At 42.4% G+C, this 16,461-nt stretch overlaps 1 protein-coding gene across 24 annotated transcripts in view; it reads right to left on the minus strand.

Moving 5' to 3' along the window:
* LOC126266876 (protein lap4) overlaps positions 1–16,461 on the minus strand; it is a 528,757-nt gene that overhangs the window by 464,831 nt on the left and 47,465 nt on the right. The gene's annotated exons all lie outside the window — the stretch shown is intronic.

Here is a 16,461-nt window from a genome sequence, read left to right on the forward strand (position 1 = left end):
GTATCCACATTGACAGTGCTACGATGTCTGGAACACCACGAACAGGTAAGCGCGGCTGCCCTTCACGCAGCAGCGGCACAAGAGAAAGCCGCCGACAGTTGCGCGCCCAGCGACACAACACTGGACACTGGACAGACAACAGATCCGCCTGTTCAAATGACTTCGGGTTCTGCTTATAGTGTCATCATTAACACACCTTTGTGTGTAGGTTCCGAGAACAACGAACGTGTCCAGGTTCCAGTCATCGTCACACGGGCCAGACCCCCTGACGTGATTGCACGGGATGCCATCGGTTACACAATACGATCACCTCTGCTTTAAATAGCAGGTAATTTGGACAGCTACAATTACTTTTCAGACCTGTTGCGGCTATTGGTTCTGCCCCATCTTCGAGGTCTAAGTGACGCTGGCTTCCAACAAGAAAGCAGACGGCCTCACATTGTCTGCGCTGTCCTACTCGATACATGGGTTTTCAACTGCTGTCCTGTCCAGCATGTTCTCTGAATTTCTCAGCGGTTGGAAACATCCAGTCATGCATTGCGCAGAGATTGGCATGCCAAGAGACGGCATCAGCCTCGTGTAGAGTTTTGGCTGATATGGTGAATACGGCGACCGAAACTTATTAATCATGCATTCTACTTCTATACTATATGAGCACATTAATCAAAGTTCCGTTATTTTCATGACCAGCAAACTGTTTTCTAGCCAGTTGGTTCCCTTGAGACAAGCAGCAGTTTCCCACGCCGAAGAAGGCGAGATGTAATCTGTGAGCATGCCGCTAGGCTGGCAGCTAAGAGAACGATCATGGTGAGAAGGCGGCGGAAAACCGGAACAGGAAGTGAGCTCCGCCAGCGCGTGGCAGTGACCGCGAGGGATGCTCGCTGCCCGGCCTCGGGCGAACCGCCCTCTATTGTGCTGTTCACTGGGTTGCATCGCTTCCTAAAGCTAACCCTTCCTGCCAAGCACTAGTGCAGGCACTCGTTGCCATCTACTGTGTGGGACGGGAAAACTTTGCCTAGTTCATGAACGCCATCTTTGGCATATCTATAGAAGCAGTGGACCTGTGCAACACACTGTTTTATTCCGTGAAACTGCGATTAAAATGGACTTTTTCAAGTGTTTGTTTTTAAACCATAAAAAAAGCGGTTACGATTTGAAACTGACAAAGTAAGGGTTTATTTTCTTACAGAACGAATGCAAAACGAAGTATTACAAAACGTACACGCACATAACACACACAAAACAGCGTTCATGGCAACGGTTGTAGCAACGGAACCAAAGGTGATTTTCTAGTAGAGCCATGGATTCCAATTCATAATTTACAACATCTGCACTAGAGGCAATACCTCTTAGTGTTTCATTTCTGTAGTCCAAATTCCTATCGTTGATGACGTCTGGTACTTAGCTGCGGCTTTTTCATTATGTCTGCTAACATTCTTTAGCGAGAGTAATAGTAGCGAACGAACGAAACTGGTAACCGATTTTTTCGTGCTTTATTCACGTAACCATCTAACAAACAGCAATGATAAATCAAAGAATAACAAGGAAGAAAGTTCCGTCATAATAATGATCCCTTGCTGCAAACAGTAATCATCATCTACTGCATCATCCACTCATCATTTACTCTCGTCCTTCGCTACAATTCCATTCGCCGACATTTGCTCCACGACAATTTTTTTCAAGTTAGTTTCTTTCCGCGATGAAATGATGCCTGGTGTCTATTTATTGCAACCTTTCTATCCACTTGCCTTTGACACATCACTTAAACCTTTGTTGTCGCACAAGAAATTGGGCCCTCTTTCGGGAAACAGGACATTTTCTCTGTAGCCGTTGCAGCCAAAATGCTCAAAAATGGTTCAAATGGCTCTGAACACTATGGGACTTAACTTCTGAGGTCATCAGTCGCCTATAACTTACAACTAATTAAACCTAACTAACCTAAGGACATCACACACATCCATGGCAGGATTAGAACCTGCGACCGCAGCGGTCGCGCGGTTCCAGACTGTAGCGCCTAGGACCGCTCGGTCACAGCGACTCCGTCTCCGTCTCTCTCTCTCTCTCTCTCTCTCTCTCTCTCTCTCTCTCTCTCTCTCTCTCTCTCTCTCTCGATTCATTTGACGAGTTAATACTAGATTATTATTTAGCGGTGTGGATACCGGATGACAATCTTGCATGTTACATTTGAACACATCATTAGGTCGCCTTCTTGTCTGTATGTTACGTATAAATTTTGTAGTTGATTTGAAACTAACTTCCCGATGAGATAGATACTTGAAACTTCCAACGTATCTCAGAACTGAATGAAAATGCAATAACAACTCTCTCTTGTCTGGTGTGTGGCAGAGTGTACCCCGTGTACCTGTGCCATCTACCCCTTTCCCTGTTGCAGTAGCGAATGATTCACGGAAAGAACGGCTGTCGGTACACCACCGTGTAAGCTCAAATCTCTCAAACTTGTACCTTCGCGGTCTTTTCGCGAGATATACGGAGGATGATCGGTTGTCTCAGATGAAGAGAATCTGAAGAAACCTGAAATTTACTACATATATCTGTTGTAATCTCATCAAAATGTTTGGAACGATTGAAAAATTTCACTTACGCAAGACTAAAAAGTAGAAAATGATTTCAATAGAACGTATTTAAAGATGACTAAAAAGTATGAAATAGCTTCTCTTAATTCTATACAGTCCTGAAAATCTGTGCTTATGAATTTTCAATAGGTGTGGCAATACTCAATAAAAATTTCAAACGAAAAACGTGGTTCGCATGAAATAGATAACTGATGTACGGCAGTTAACCTAACTCGCAAAACATTTTACTGCACTGCAAATGACTGGAGCTGGAGAGTGATATAGATATATATATATATATATATATATTCCAGCAACAGCTAATCTCTCCACTAATTATTATCTCTTGCATGTGTCAGACATTTTAAATGTAAAGGACATAATGCCTTGTCAGATACAAGGTTATGTCAAATAGGGACACAAATATTACAACGTAGTCAGCACCTAACCGATTACCACGAGGACACCGCACCCTTCTTACTACATACAGTATTTAAAAAGCAACCTTGTAAGCTAGGTTTGCTAAGGTATCACTTATACATGCTGATATATAACATTAGAACAACTTTAGTTTTGTGCACTATTTTCAAAACGTCGAAGATTCAACTGGGATTTATGGCTTTTGTTATTTTGCCTGGTAAATAACATTGCACCCTACTCTTGTTCTCACAGTGTGCCCACTGTAAAAGACGAATGTAAAGCATCATTTCGTAACAATGATTTATAAGAACGAAAAGGCATTTCAAACCAATCGCTGTAGTAGGACAAGTGTTTCGGTGCAGTTTGTTCCAAATCGCTAACCGTAAATGAACAAATTGTCTGCGAGTACAGTGCCTTTTCTTTCTCGCAGGCCCAGATTAGGTACAATACTATCAGTCATCATATATCTGACTGGATTAGCGCCTGCTGCTTCTCTCGCGTAAACTGTATAGCCTGCACAGATTTTTATTTCTGTTCTTATTTAATCGAATTTATATGTTGTTCACAAATTGCAACACTTTCTAAGTTTATCACGCTAATTATGGCCATACAACATTGTCTATTCCAAATGTGCTTTTGACCAAAAAGCGATTCTGGTAGCTGGAGTCCAAAGCTTTTGTTAATCATACCTTTTGCGTTCTTGTGGAGTTACTTCCATAACAACTTTCATCTACTATCAAATATTTCTTTATATCTAACCGAGAAGTCAAATACCAATTTTCATAAATTTAGCTTTACTTTTTTTTAACGTAACGAAATATTTTCTTACAAATTTTCATCCCATATTGCACTACGTCGAAGATTGAATTTCCAGAAACATTAAAACACTGGAACACTTTTTTGTTTTTGTTTCTAACCTTGCAGTCAAATACCAATTGTAATACATGCAACCTTGAAAATCCTTTAATAGTTCTTTAGTAATTGTTTTTTTTTTCAAAAAAAAACTTTCATCCACTACTTACCCCCTTAGTAGTTGAATATCCTAAAACGTTGAAACACGTATTTTCTAGCTGAGAAACTAAATGCCAATTTTCATATTTATAGCTTCAAAATTCCCTTAATAGCGACATAATTTTTAAAAGCCTTTCATCCCCATTTCAGCCCCTTAGGAATGGAATTTCGCACAATCCCTTCATAAACGATGTCTACTGTACAAGATCCACGTCCTCTCCATAATTGAAGGAAGTTTCTATCCTTAGCTATTTGGGCTGGGCGATGACGAGTCAGTGAATCAGCCTGACTGTCCCATTCCCTCAGGGGTTGAATTTCCAGAAACAGTGAACACGTATTTTTTATTTCTAGCTGAGAAGCCAATTTAAATTTTCAAAGATTTACCTTTAAAAAGTCTTTCATAATAAAATATTTTCATAAAAATCTCACCCCCTTAGGGGGTTCAGTTTCAAAAAACAGTGAAACATGTATTTTTTGTTTGTAACCTTTATGTTTGTAACCAAGAAGTCAAATACCAATGTTCATATATGTAGCTTTAAAAATACTTTAGAACTGATTTAATAAATATTTTTTTTAAATCTTTCAGTCATCATTTCATCCTCACAGGGTTAAATTTCCACAAATGCTGAAACACGTGTTTTTTATTTCTGATCGAGAGAGCAAATACCAATTTTCGTAGGTCTTCCTTCAAAGTTGCCTTTAATAGCGACATGATTAAAAAAAAAAAAAACACACACCATCGCCTCTTTCACCCCGTTACGGTTGGAATTTCGAAAAATCGCTTCTTAAACAACGCCTACAGCATACGATCAAAAATGGTTCAAATGGCTCTGAGCACTGTGGGACCTAATTTCTGAGGTCTTCAGTTTCCTAGAACTTAGAACTACTTAAACCTAACTAACCTAAGGACATCATACACATCCATGCCCGAGGCAGGACTGGGACCGTAGCGGTCGCGCGGTTCCCAACTGAAGCGCCTAGAACCGCTCGGCCACTACGGCCGGCAGTATACGATCGACACCTCCTCCGAATTTCGTGTTTCGATCCTTAGCTGTTTGGGCTGGACGATGAATAGTCAGTCAGGCAGGACATTGCTTTTTATATATACAGATAGCCCAGTTACCCGTACAAGGTATCAATTTTTGCTCACTCGTGACAGGGGGGAGGGGGCTGTTGCTGGGAGGGGAGCAAGCGAGCTCGACCCACACACAGACCGCCACGGGGTGAGGAGCTATGTCGGTGGACAAGCCCTGCCTGCTTCCGCAGTAGTGCCATCATGACGTTTCTTTCATGGTACCGTGAAAGCAGAAATCACGCAAGCGCATAAACATCGCTTAAATGTTGTTCGTAAACAAAACTGAAATTGTCTTAAGTATTGACAGATTCAATGAGGATCCCAACTGCAATAATTACGTACACTCATCACTACAAAAGGAAACGATACGAACTAGGGAAGTATAACACAGCAAACAACAGACTGTCTCTAACAGTACTGTCGCGCTTTCGACTTTTACCGAATCAAGAGCTGTGGATATCATCGGCCAACATAAAGTTAACACACTGTATTCTGAGCTGAGAGAGAGAGAGAGAGAGAGAGAGAGAGAGAGAGAGAGAGAGAGAGAGAGAGAGAGAGAGAGAGAGAACAGTGGGAAGAAGACGAACTCCAATAACATTACTAGTCTCATTTGCTAAGCAAATTGTGAATCCATCCGCTAAGGATACTAATTTTCTTCAATCACTTTCGAATAAAATCTGAGTCCCGCAGCGCAGACTTCGCGGATGTAGCACTTCCAGTTGACCCCGACGAATCTTTTTCTGTGACAGTTCGCCCATCTCATACTCTATTTTTTTCACGTATCAGTCATGTCTCTATGGTGTTTATTAAACTAATAACTGACGCAGCACATCTGAAGCAAGAAACGAATAATGTCGCAATACTGTCTCCTGATTGTAAGAGCATTAATGCGTTCGAATGGCAGCTCTGAAAATTTTGAGAGTAACTACGATCTGATCCATTTACCCCACTTATAAGAAAAGCATGACGCCGTGGCCGCACAGAGGCATTTCGCAATGCAAGGCGCCGTAAGCGCAGCGGTGACAGGCAGCAAGCCAAGCCAATCGGCGGCGGGCGCGCGACACGCGCCAGCGAGGCGCGCAGCTTTTTGCGGGAGCACAGCGCCTAACGGGCCGCTTCCGTTTCCTGGTGCCATCACGCTCCGCCCTCGCACGCCCCAAGGCTTCTACACCCATATATCAAGTCAATGGCCTGCCTGCGAAATTATGCGGCGACACTTGACTATTTATTTCCCATACCGGAGACTGCACTTCTATGAAACAACTTTCGCAAATATGAAACATATATCCCAATCAGCCAGAACATTACGACGTCCTATCTAATAGCTGCTGTGTCCACCTTTGGCACGGATTACAGCGGCGATGCGTCGTGGTATGGAAGCAATGAGGTCTTGGTAGATCGCTGGAGTGCGTTGGCACATTCAAGTCACCTAATTCTCGTAAATTCCTGGAAGGGGGGATGACGCCACGTTGAATCGTATCCCATATGCGTTCGGTCGGTTCCAGATCTGGCGAGATGGGGGAGGGGGGGGGGGGGGCAGAAGCACATCGATTGTAACTCGCCACTGAGTTCCCCGAACCACTCCATGGCACTACTGGCCTTGTGACACAGTGCATTATATTTCTGAAAAATGTTACAGCCGTTGGGGAAACATGATCGTCATGAAAGGCTGTACGAGGTCTGCAGCCAGTGTATGATATTCCTTTTATGTCATGGTACCTTGCACGAGCTCCAGTGGATCCATGGATGCCCATATAAATGTTCCCCAGAGCATAATAGAGCCACCACAGCGCCGGCCGCGGTGGTCTCGCGGTTAAGGCGCTCAGTCCGGAACCGCGCGACTGCTACGGTCGCAGGTTCGAATCCTTCCTCGGGCATGGATGTGTTTGATGTCCTTAGGTTAGTTAGGTTTAAGTAGTTCTAAGTTCTATGGGACTGATGACCACAGATGTTAAGTCCCATAGTGCTCAGAGCCTTTTTTTTTTTTTTATTATCACAGCAATGTGTAATATCTCGCAGGTCATGTCAACGCATCCTTCATGGCTTAAAAATGAAACCTTACCGCGTAAGTGTTGTTCATCAAATAAGAGAAGCGGACAAGAGCAAGCGTACACATTACTGTAATTGATTGCTGGAAGATGTCGCTGGGGGAACATTACTGTAATTGATTGCTGGAAGATGTCGCTGGGGGACATCTTGATCCGATCTGCTTTTTTTCGACGGATAAAGCTTGGTTTCATCTGTCGGGTTACGTTAATACACAACACACTGGGCTACAGAGAATCCCCGTGGCACACTGCAAAAGCTGTTACACGATTTAAAATTTGGTGTATGGTGTGCTGAACTTGGTAACAGAATTATCGGGCCATTGTTCTTCAACGAAACTGTCAACACACGTTTACTTGCAGCTCTACAATGCATTTTCCGCTCTTAACTCCAAACAAAAAATGTGCATATTTCCAGTAAGATGAGGCAACTTCTCATACATCGGATTTGTTCTTGCTGATTTCACAGAAGAGAGGACCATTAGTAAGGGCTTGTGGCCACCCCGCTCTCCCGACTTGTCACCAAGTGACTTTTACCTCTGGTGATTTCTAAAGGCTAGAGTCCACCGCAACGATGCCAGAACACTTAGCACATTGAAAAACAACATACGTGAAGAAATTTAGAACATTCCTCAAAGAGTACTAAAAAGTGTTTTCCTTATCATGCTTCGACGTGAAACAACCGTGCTTGGATGTTAGGGGAGAACATGTTGAACACAGACTTTAAATTGCTTTCTAAAATATGCTTATTAAACTAATAACAGTAAATCTGTTACTTAAACTGTTAATTACATAGTTAATAATGAAACTGTACAATAAAAATGTAACAAAGGATGATGTACGTTGATTTTCTTCATTCATATTCCTTTCGCGGCAGGGGCCAGTTTTGTGTGTGCCACTCTGTATAACAGACTAAAAGAAAACAGCAAATAAATAAATATTTGCTTTACATGTGTCCTTCACATTCCAGAGCCTTTCCACAACAAAACACTTCCATTCCCACTCCCTAATATTCGTTTCACGTTTTCATATTGCTTCTTAGTACCATTATTCCAAAATATCTACACGATGTGACTCGCTCTAGATGTTCGCCACTAATCTTGTACTTAGATACTTAACAGTTCTCTCTCTTTCTTCTAGGTACTGTCTTCATCCACATTAAATGAGCGCTGCCATTCACAAATTAGAAATAATGTCAGTCTTCCTGCAGTTCCTTGACTTCGTTCAACGGCGCTACTTTCCTGCGCATCTTCCACGTGCCATCTTATTGCGCTGCTGATGTTATCCGATAAATCGTTTACGTATATTGAAAAGAATAACGACCTTGTTACACTTCCTTGGAGAGCACGCTACGTTACTTTCGTTTCTGTGGAACATTTGTCGTGCTGTATAACTTAGTGTGTCCTCTTATTCAAATACTCCTGGAACAAATCACAAAATTACGAAGATATTCCGAAAACAGTGTGGTTCAAAACCAACTTACGGGCTGAAGAAAGACCTATCTTTTTTTTAATATGGCATATGAGGATCGACCCTTCAGGCAGATCTTGCGGTATTCTTTGTGTGTCCACCATTTCATTCACCCGACAAATGTTATGTCCAACAATTGGTAAGGCATTGGCTTTCTAAAACGTATTAGTATAAGGACATATACGCTTAACGGCACAAAGAACTTGCCGTTGGTCATCGCAGCTAGAGTTAGTTTTGTGTAGCCGTGACGCGAATAAAATGCCATGACCCAGTTTTTTCCACTTACATCGCAGACACGCGGAATAGGAAGTATTACTTTACAATTTCAGTATTTTAGACCAACTGATATTCCAATGAGATACAAATATTTTTATGCTAATAAATAGCTGTATTATTTACAGTTATAAAGATTAACTCTTACAATAAACTAAAAACGCTCTCAATAACGCTATTTATTGAGAACAAATAACGACGCTGCGAGTTTCGAACCGTCAGGTTGATCATCAGACAGCAGTTCACGTTTAAAGTTACAAGCACGTACCGACTTTAGAAAGTTACCCATGTAGTCCCACATTGATACCGATGCACAACAAGAGCGGTGCGCTGTCAGAAAAAAGTACATATTCCGCGTTTCCTGCACAGGGAGTTGTTCTGTAGGGCAGGTAACAGGGTTCATCATCACAGTGTGAGACTGAAATGGCGCAGAAATTGGAAGCGTACTCCAAAAAGCAGTCTTTGAATGGCTCCTCCACCAAGAATCAGTTTTCTATCGTCGAGGAATTGGACGATTTGGAGAACTTTCCGATTCTTATATACAGACACTTCTCATTGTAGTGTAGCATTCAATGTAAGTTACTTGGCTTGCCATAATGATGTGTAAGATACTTTTTGAAGTCCCCTCATGGATTATGCTGCTCATTTGGTAATAGCTGATAGAGTTCCTTGGAATGGTGCCAGCCAAAGATGGGCATTCGACGGTGAAATAGCAGTTCTAATTTCGAAACTTTAAACTGACTTCCGGCTTTTCTAATCATATCGTCAGTCTAATACTGCCGTCTCAGGTGGTTTAACGCAGACAATAGGGCAGCCGCCAAAACACATCATGCGATCCTGTAGAAGTTGTGATGTCACGTATGCACACGAAAAATGAGATGAAAATTGTAATGACAAATGGTGCAAGGAGTGGTATAAAAACAGTTTTTTCTGACAATCTATAGTTATGCTGTATAAAATGGTGCAGGAAAGCTACGAGACGTAACACAGGTCAAAGGACTCTTGCCTAAAACTTAGCACTTTCGCTCTTTTATCCTCTGTCATCTTTTTGATCTCTCGTATGAGCTGAACGTTAAGTAGTGCTTGTCTCACTAATTCATGAAAAAATTTGTTCATTTTACTGAAACGTACCTCCAGTAGGTTTCAAAAGCTGTCTGAGAGTTATCTGGAACCAGTATGCAAATAATTACCAGTAACGGAAGAAGAGAAAGCGCAACTAAACAATCCGATCGCCTTCCATTTGGATTGCAAACGGCATGAAATCAATCGAAAAGCGGTAAGAACTGCGACCTACAGGGAAAAAAAAAGTTGGAAAAGGTAATCTTTATGGGCGCCAGTTACAATACCGGCTATGCCACGTGCGGAAATATAGTAAGGAGTTTTTAATCCAACTATAAAGACGCCTGTAAAACACACGTATTTATTTCCTTATAATATTTATCCTCATGTGGAAAGCTGTTTCCTTCATTCTACATATATTACATTAAAAATTTTACAGTGTGGTCACATTGTTGCAATTTGCGTTCCTGATGAAGAAACTAATATCTTAGAAACAAGTGGAAATTCTCCAATTTAACAAATTCTGCTCTTTAGTTATTTCGTTGCAGTTGAGGGTTCATTAAGATGATTTTCATAAGAAACTGAGGAACTGCCTCCTGCCGTGCCAGATGAAGGGCAGATACACCGTGACGGGGTGGTTTCCGCGTGGCCACCCACTGGGATGTGGTCGCGGCGTGCCGCTTGCCGTATTGCACCGGACGGGCACGGGTCAACGGCCGCCTACTGCTGCTGCCAGTTTGACGACGCTGCGCTCCGGCGCTCCACTCCTGCTGCAGCCCCCGCGGCGGCCGGTGTATCAAGTTTTCGATTGGCACGAGAGTAAACTCGTAGCGTCAGACTGACAAGGGGAGGCCACGACATTTGGAACGCGTATTTACTGTAAACTTCGTACACTGGTAGTAATCCATGAGGACAACAAAATGTGTAAGCAGTGGCGCGTACTTTTCAAGCGTTACTGATAAAATCGCAAAATAATTTCGGTCGTCGAATATATATCTGTGCGTGGTCATTTTAACCATGCACTGAGTGCAGCCCAGTGGCGACAGCACGGTAGCTTAGCGTGTTCGGTCAGAGCGTTAGCTTCCCTTTCTGATAAAAAAACTGAGCGAACGGATGAACGAACAAAGAAAACGGGTGTCATCGGACGTCCCCTGAACAAATCCAGCGAACAATATAGAATAAAATGTATTTTAAAAAAAGTATTTGGCGTTCAAGCCGCTGGATCGAGTTCTGTTCGTCAGTTTGTTTTATTTTCAACACAGTCATTTTCTTTATTATTTATATTACAATTGATATAATGGGGAAAATACGTGTAATCGGATGAACTTTTATTAAAGTTACAATGTTATATGACAGTCTACTAATTTTTATTATCACAAATAATATCACATTATATTCTATCGACTAGTAAATGACCAAACTCATAAAGTGATGCTGAAAATGTATGCTTGTCCGTGTCTTCAAAACTGTTCGTATTTAATCGAAACAGAACGGGAAATTGCTTCTCGGAAGACGCTATTAAAATACACTTGATACTGCATAACCAATTATCAGCGCCGAATTTTAAGTAAATACTGCGTTATGCATGGTTTGCTTCGAAACTATCGTCTGAAAGAGAGGTTTTTGAAAATGTTAACAAGGTTTGTTTTTCCACAGAAAACGAAAAAAGACCTTGCGTATGTAGCATTTAGTCAATGGAGCTGGTGCCGTTTAACTTTATGTTTTCCATGTTTTTACGAAAAATACCATCCTGCAACTTGTAATGCCGAAAGCGACGATTAATTGTACATCTTTCGAAAGCCGTCTGTGCCGGTCAAAACTTGGAGGTAACAAGTCGTTTCGGGCTCCTTCCAGGTATAAGGGATTTCTAGAATCACGGACAAGCATACATTTTCAGTATGACGTTATGCGTTTGGTCGTTTACTAGTCGATAGTTATGAATATTACATTATTTGTGATAGTAAAATTAGTAGACTGCCAAATAACATTGTAAATTTAATAAAATTTCATCCGATTGCACGTATTTTCCCCATTATGTCAATTGTAATATAAACAATAAAGAAAATGACTGTGTTGAAAATACAAAAACTGACGGACAGAACTCGATCCAGCAGCTTGAATGCCAAACACATTAAAAAAAAATACATTTTGTTCTATATTGTTCGCTGGATTTGTTCTGGGCGGACGTCTGATGACACCCGTTCAGTTTGTTCGATGAACCGTTCACTCAGGTTTTTTTTTATTATTATTATAAAGGGTAGCTAACGCTCTGACCGAACAGGCTTCATGGTTAAAATGACCACGCACAGATGTATATTCGACGACCGAAATTATCTTGAGGTTGTCTCAAAAACGCTTGAAAAGTACGAGCCACTGCTTACACGTTTTGTTGTCCTCATGGAGTACTACGATTGTACGACGTTTGCAGTAAATCCGCGTTCCAAACGTCGTGGCCTCCCCTTGTGAGTGTACAACTTACAGGGAACTTTTTGTTCGCTACGATAAGTTGAACGAAAACCTCGCTATGTCCGTCTAAGTTGTGTGTGTGAGTTACGGTACTATATACGTCCGCAAGTCTAAAATTTCATATGAAAAGTTTAAAAAGAGATGAACATTTATGACTGATTAACGTGTACGCCAGAGCATATCCTGACGCTAAAGCGCGGAATAAATGTTTTTGTTTGTCATCGTGATACGTTGCTGCGCTCACTGCTTAGCATCGTGGCCCACGAACCAAGCGCTTTCATCTCGAACGGTTACCAGCTTAAAGCCTCCTGAAGGAGTATACCAGAGATCACATTGATCTGATGTACTCCCCCCCCCCCCCCCCCCCCCGCTCGCAGCTCTTCCCCTCTATCTTCCCTCCCACGATTATTTTCTCTAGAGTTCCTCCACCTCTACTCACAATACGGCTAAAGAACTGGACAATTTTTTGGTTGACAGAAAAAGAAAGGCGCCTGTGTATACTTAGTTGCTCAATAATGGACATACTTGTTCTCCTTTTGGTCGGTTTGGTGCTCAACACCCTCCGCTAGCATCAAAGTTGTTTGTGTCGCAATAGTGACAAATTTCAATTTTTTTATTTTTATTTTGCACTGAACAATGTTGCTGCCTGTCGAGAAGTGGGCAAACTAGTTCCAACATACGCCATCATCGTTGCCTGTATGTGACAGACGCAATTTATTCCGTTAATTACTTCTTTACAATATCAAATTGGCCTACAAGTGTTGTTCTTCACTGTTTCTTCCGGTTTGATAGTTTCAGCTGCAAACCACTGATGCCGACTGAGTCAGATGTGAGAAAGTGGCCACACTACTCGTTGGGAAAATTACCCTAAGTGTTTACCCCAAAACAAGTGAGTTACTTCCATATATCACTCATAATACTACAGGTCAGGCTGACTTCTATACCCTTTCATACACAAAGCTATCATCCGTCATTGTATTCTTTAGTGACGATTTTTAATTAATCTGTATTATTTAGTACCATCTCTGTAATGTTTCCATGAGGTGACGTTCAACAGCCGTAACGTATTTTATAACATGCATGTGAACAGTTTCGCGTGTTACTGTTTTTTTAACTGTTTGTGTGTCGTATTTCCTGAATCAGAGATTTGGAACCATGTCAGCATTTACCTAAATGTGACTGAAAGACGACTTAAAAGTTACTTAGGTTGGTCGCTTTTCCTGGAAACGGGCCTTAATCCTCCACGCGTTCCGGGCGTTGCTCACCTCCCCCGCCTCCCTGGTTAGCGCGCTGTCCGTTAAGCTATACGCCCGTGTCGACAAAAATATTCACTGATACGGTTCATTAGATATTTTCAACCTAAGTGGGTAGCGCCTTCTTTTGGCCTGGTCTCCACGCAGAAAGGTCACAGTCCCTCCCACTGAACACTTGGGTACTGCGGAGGCAGCGGCACGCCCACCAGGTCTCCAAATCGTTAAGCTGCTTGGACTGAGCAAGTTTTTCATCATGTCCGACTAAGTGTACGATCAGCTCTTAACAGCCTAGCTACACTAGCTATACTGGGACACAACAACATTGACTCTACGAACGCAGAAGGTAGACCAGCTGCACCGATAAAGAACTTGGGTGAATTTTTGCTGGATTCCTTCCCACAAATCGTTCTAACAAAATGAGTTCGTGGCCTCCTAGCAAAGGATACAATACCAAATTGGCACTTATCCCTGACATCAATGCATCTATCCGTATATCTGAACAGAAACGGAGGGCATATAACGGTTGGAATGAAGAGTGGCATGAAACACGACGGCAAGAAGGCCGCCAAGTACCAGAACTTGAAACCTGCAGTCCCAGAATATCGTAGTTTACTGTCTGGACGAGCAGTAGACAACACGCAACCACAATGTTCCGGATGTGTCCCCCAGTCATCTACACTTCTGAGACACACTAACTCGTTCGTGCGACTCGAGGAGAAGCTATTTAAATCACACGTCATTTCTGCATTTGTTGTATGGCAAGCAGGAAGTAACTCGGTGTTATATACTCGCATTCTGAAATCTGTAACACCAGTTCCCAAAAAAAATTTGCGTCAGCAAATGTGAATAAATTAAAAAAACGGTTATTTCATAACGAATTGTACTCTATAATAATAGGCAGGTGTATAACTTTCTAGAATGTCTGTAATCTGGTTGCTATGGGTGTATTTATCGCTTGTCATTTTTTGTTTGTAGTTCACTGTTGCTATTTGAGTTTACATATTGTCATAGTGGCATTTGGAGATAGTGAGTGCAGCTATGGACGCTAGAAAATTGAGTGCCAAGTGGAGAAATCTGAACATTTCCGACATATTCTTCTATTTGAGATCAACAGTAGCGGAGGCAGCCAGAAACATTCGAGCCGTATTGGCGATAATGTCATTGCACTACAAGAAAATGATTTTGTCGTTTTGAAATGGGAAGTTTTGACTTTAGTGACTATCCACGTTCAGAGAGACCATAGAGGTTTGATGAAGATCCTTTCAACGCATTCCAGAACGATCTACATGTACTCGAGAACTGGCAAATGTGATGAACGGTTATCAAGCCCACCATCGTGCGACATTTACATGCAGTGATGAACGTTCAAAAATCCGGTGTATGGGTACCGCATGCTCTAAGCCAAAATCACAAAAAACAGCGTTTGAAAATATGTATATCTCTGCTTGCTAGCCATCAACTGGCTCATGAAGAACACCGACCATTCCTATCCCATATCGTTGCTGGTGACGAGAAATGATGTCTTTATGATAACATAAGGAAAAGAAAGGAATGGTTGAGCCCATACAAAGCAGCAGACTACCGATAGAAAGACCTGCACGAATCGACAAAAGTTAATGTTATGCATCTGGGAGAACAGCGACGATGTGGTGTTCTACGAATTGCCTCCCCGAGATGTAACAATCACTGCTGACATTTATTGGCAACAACTGAAACGTCTTGCAGATGCAATCCAAGAAGAACGAGCAGGAAGAGTGCGTGAAGCGATGCTACTCCACATTAACGCCCACCCGCATTCTCCTGCAGTGACAAAAAACATTATACAGGAGATGGGGTGGGAAGTCATCCCGCGCCCACCTAATTCACCTGACCTTACGCCCGCAAATCTTCAGCTTTTCCGCGCTCTATCGAACAACTCTCAAGGAACTTCCCTCTCCGGATGAAAATGCGATCCGAACATAGCTTGACGAGTTCCGCACCTCAAAACCATATGGATATGGTTTCTACAGTCGCGGAATCGTAAAGTTATCGCAGCGTTGGCAGAACGTTGTGAACAATAAAGACTGATGACTAAAGTCTCTTATGTTTTTAACTGTTGTGTTTATTAGACTTAAGGAAAAACTCTACAAACTTATGCACAAACCCAATATACTATTTATTATGTGCTCTGTAAGTCATAACACAAATATATGGTAATCATTAGATGCAGTACGTCGCTGGTGCATGGCAAGTATAACGCAAGTAAATAACAGCACGTGGAAAAATCTGGAACAAAATGAAAATACGTGGAAGCAGCACAAGTCTGTGCAATCCTGGGGAGGCATTAGTTCGCTTAAAATTTCCCAGACGGTGATCGTGTCATGATTAGAGGGCCCCATGTGGTAAAGGACGAGGGAAGCAAACTGGTGGTTGCAATGGTGCTGCACGCAGTCTGTTTGCAGAAGGATGCCGCTCGTGAGTACGAGTCTTATGCCTCCACCAATGAGCCTCGGCGTCGCGCTGTTAGAGAAACCTGCTCTGCAGCGCACCGAGAAGGCCGAGCCGGAGCCGGGCGGAGGTCACTGACTGCTAGGCGGCCGCTCACCTGCCCGCGGGGAGAAGCTGGGAGGCGGGAGAACGGCGCCCCCGCCGCCTGCACAGGAGGCTGCCAGAGGCACTGCTGTCCCATGAGACGGTCAACAGAGAGAGAGAGAGAGAGAGAGAGAGAGAGAGAGAGAGAGAGAGAGAGGGCCCTAAATGTCTTTTCCTAATCTAATTCCCGCACGACTACCTGATTCAATTCGACTACATTGCATTATCCTTGTTTTGCTTTTGTT

Source organism: Schistocerca gregaria, chromosome 1 (genome assembly GCF_023897955.1).
Source record: "Schistocerca gregaria isolate iqSchGreg1 chromosome 1, iqSchGreg1.2, whole genome shotgun sequence".
Lineage (NCBI taxonomy): Eukaryota > Metazoa > Arthropoda > Insecta > Orthoptera > Acrididae > Schistocerca > Schistocerca gregaria.